The sequence below is a fragment of the Adiantum capillus-veneris genome, chromosome 14, assembly GCF_014529385.1.
Source record: "Adiantum capillus-veneris isolate H3 chromosome 14, ASM1452938v2, whole genome shotgun sequence".
NCBI lineage: Eukaryota > Viridiplantae > Streptophyta > Polypodiopsida > Polypodiales > Pteridaceae > Adiantum > Adiantum capillus-veneris.
Window position 1 is genome coordinate 45,052,279 of NC_140944.1, and position 3,872 is coordinate 45,056,150.

Below are 3,872 nucleotides of genomic sequence, written 5' to 3' on the forward strand. Positions count from 1 at the left end.
TTCTGGGTGGTTTTGGACAGCCAGTGCTGTGGGTATTGATGACAAAAGGGTTGGTATGACCGGCTGAAGCTTCTCTTACTGCTCCTATTTGGGTGGATCTAGTTATAGCTTGGCTTGCTGAGCTTGACATTGGGAAATGATGGTGTAAATTATTGCCAATGCTCTTCTGGTATGAGTCTTCTCATCAATCTGAGGATTGATTTGGTAGCTGGTCTTTATGGGCAGCTAACTTGCATGGTATTAATTTTTTTTTGACTTTATATTTATGGGTTTGTCTCCACCACCCTCTTTGCTGAGATGAGTAGAACTTGGTACTCATAGAATGCTATGGCTGGGAATTGAAATTGTAAGTTGGTTGCATAAGCATCATATGGTTGAAGCTTGTTTTGCTGGTTAATCTATGGATCTCTCACTAATGATTCTACTGGTTCTGTTCTCTACGGATTAGTACTGCTTATAAAATATCTATTGAACATAAACATTGAATTTTTTTGAGAAATGTTCTCTTATTGCTGCTTTAGGCTTTCTTCGGAAAATTGGAAGTATATGATTGGGCTAGTTATGGTTGGACATGCCGACCGATACATTACCGGTTACTGGTATTGAGATGTACGGCCATATGGAGAGGAATGATAACTCCTTTTCTGGTTCTGATGATTTTAGGAGAAAATACCAGCTAATTTGCATATGTTTTTACTGGCTTGGAAATTGCCTAATTATATCCTATTGCATGCCATGATTGGTTTGAATTACGGGTCAAAATTTAACGCAACTAGCTAATTACAAGAAATTTTGCATATTCATTGGATGGGTTTACTGTCTATATCGGCTGACTAGCCAATCTGGTTGCATTATCCCACCTGGTTTTTTAACTAAGCAGAATAGCATAATGCTATTTACGAGTACTTGAGAAGGTATGGTCGTTTACTGGTTGGTTTTGGGAAAAGGAATGTGGTGGCATGAATGTACATAGGTAAAATTTTACTTGCCATTTAAATTCAGTGAAAAATGCAGATTATATCTCTCATTTATGATATTCTGATACTATTCGTAATTGGAATGAAACTCGTCTTTGACTTTACTATATAATCTTGCTGGTACAGGACTTCTACTATATTGGTAATGGTTCTCTCTTTATCCGTGTACAAAATATGGAAAGAATACTATAGGGATAGTGTGGGTTATGGAAGCAGGTTTATATTTCAAAACTGCATCATAGTTGAGAGTACCCATCACTTACCCTAATCATAGTTGGCTTTCGGTCTATTTGTCGGGCAGTAGATACGGGATACTCGTTACTTTTTTGTATAGGATTGTACAAATTGCTTCTTAGGATACTAATAACAAACACTTTGTTTTGGTTTTGACTACTTTTGGCAATGTTGTTGCACTTAGGGTTGATATGCAATAATCGGTCTTGATTTTATGGACCTAGTATCCACTTAATTTGGGTGGACTTGACAAAACAATAGGTTGTCGTTGTCCTTTTCTTTGCTCTATGGTGTACAAGAACATTATAGACCAGATATACATTAGGATTCACCTCTTCTCTATGTAAATATACTGATGGAATACTTCTAGTTGGTATATATCGCCTGTATATATCAATGAATTCTTGATTTGGGCTATATGGGCTCGTAATCAACCACGGTTTAATTTCAGACTTTGGTTAAGTTGTTGGGCTTGCCTTTGGTATATCTAACTTGGAATTATGCTAATTGTTGGTGTGTTTGCAGACTAGTTGGTTTTATTGACTCACACTACTGATGGTAAAATGCATCTATTGTCTTGTTTTTCCTTGAGAGATTCTCTTAAGGGCTGCTCTTTATTGGGGGATTATGGTTTACTATTTTTTTGCCTGCAGTAATGTATCACTTGGTTCGGGCCCTGTCGACCCGGGATACGATTGCCTGATACTAAAACTTGACTGATATGATTCTAAAAATTGATAATTTGTTGAACAATTGCTGTTCAGAGGAAGATTTTGACTTCAAAAGCTGCATTAAACTTACTTATTTTGAGAAGCTTTAACCTTATTTAGATAATTTTAAGGAACAATTGGAAAAACCTTTTTCACACTTTATTTTACACTTCAAATTAATAGAGGGATGTACAATGCAAAAGATTTGACCTAACACTTTGATAATCTTATTTCTTTGCATTATGGAAACTGTTACACATCACTTATATTTAAATAGAATGGCTTTCTTCTTAGGCTAGTACCAAGGTGACATGGATGACAACTTGGTCACCCCAGTTACCTGTTATGCGGTCAGAAAACTAACGAATTTTGTGTTTTCCTACTTTGGATGCAGGTAAGGGTGTCCTTTCCTTAGCTGCTATTTGAGAGGATGTAATATTGTACACTGATACTGTAACACTAATCAACACCTTCTTTCCCTAATATGGCCTGCTATTGTGATGTATTTTTTTGGATATTCAATTGAAAGGAATACATGATTTTGTACTATGGAGTGTAGACATTGGTCATTGTAGTTTGTCTCATGTGTTATGTATATTGTAAATAGATTAAAATCTCCCTCCATAATCACATGGGTGCTTTGGGGTTTAGACCTATGGCACCAGGACCTAGTCTGCAGGATTTTTATCCTTAGGAGATGCGTCTTGAAACTAGATTTTCTAGGGTAGGGGGTATCCCACACAACCATTATGACCTATGTCTTGGTTGGGTTTAGGATGGAATACCTACTAGCTCCTCTTTTTAGATCTTACTGATATTGATATTTTTTATTTTTTATTGTCCCTGTCTTTGTTGCGCTTGACCTTTCCACCCTTCCCTTCTCCCCGTCATCTCTGCTTGTGATTAAACTTATTCAGGACCTTTGGTGATTTCTCTACTAAACCAATTTTCAAAGGTTACGGAAACCCATGACTCTATCATGAATCTATTAACCTTTAATGACTGGGTTCTTATCCTCGCCAATCTGGTGGCTGAGATGAAAGAAGGAGTACTTCACCTTCAAAAAGTGGGTTCTAACCTTGTTGCAATTGAAATGAGTCATAAATCCGATCTTCTTCAATTCTCGGCTAAAGGAGCCGACCTTTCTAACTTTATCAGGAAACTTTGTGGCCTTGCTTCTTGTTTTGCCACCACTAAATCTTTTGATCCTCCTAAGGCTCCAAAAGGCCTCTTTTGTAGGGATGATGCTGCTCTTGAAGCAGTAAAAAGCTTTCAGCAAGGACTCAGCTCGTCTAGTGAAACTTCTTTACTAGATATGGTTCCAAAAGTCTCGAAGTGTTTTCCCTTCTTACCTCTGAGATAGATTGCTATCGAAGGAATAGAGCTTGACCATCAGCTTTGGGAGCTTCAAAACAAAGCTTTTGTGGCACCCATCTCGATCGAGACTTGGGTTTTTCTTGCAATCCTACCTGCCTTCACAAGTGAAGACTGGAGACTGGAGACCCTCAAGGGAGCTCAGTTCTTGGATAAAGGTGATGTCATCAAAGCACCTTTTAGTATTCATTTTCTTAGATTCAAGAAAATTCCCTATCTAATCTGGCATTTATGTCAGAACCAAGGGAACAATGACCTTTTCTAAACAAAGCAGTGGATTCTATTCTGAATCAAATTGGAACATCTACCACCCCTACATCAAATGTGCTTGCAAAGCTTTGGATGCAAAAGCTGATTGTTAGAGTAACATCCTTTGTTTTGATCCTGCAATTTGGTTCCTCCTCAACCATCTAGAGGACCTCTTCCCATCACACATAGAGGAGAATTTTCTACCTATTATTTGTTCCTGGCTTGGGGATTAGGCTAAGGAAGTTGTGCACACCCAGATCGCTTACCTTCACTTCAGGAACTTCATGTACGAGGCTCTGAAAGAGCTAAAGTTAGACGCACCAAGTCA

The 3,872-nt window shown here is 37.9% G+C and overlaps 1 long non-coding RNA gene across 1 annotated transcript in view; it reads left to right on the forward strand.

Moving 5' to 3' along the window:
* Positions 1-2,467, forward strand: part of LOC147442307 (uncharacterized) — an 89,497-nt gene extending 87,030 nt beyond the window's left edge. The window contains exon 3 of the long non-coding RNA XR_015190288.1: positions 2,316-2,467. This is a non-coding gene — a long non-coding RNA (uncharacterized LOC147442307). The remainder of the gene's footprint in view (positions 1-2,315) is intronic.
* Positions 2,468-3,872: the final 1,405 nt, after the last annotated feature.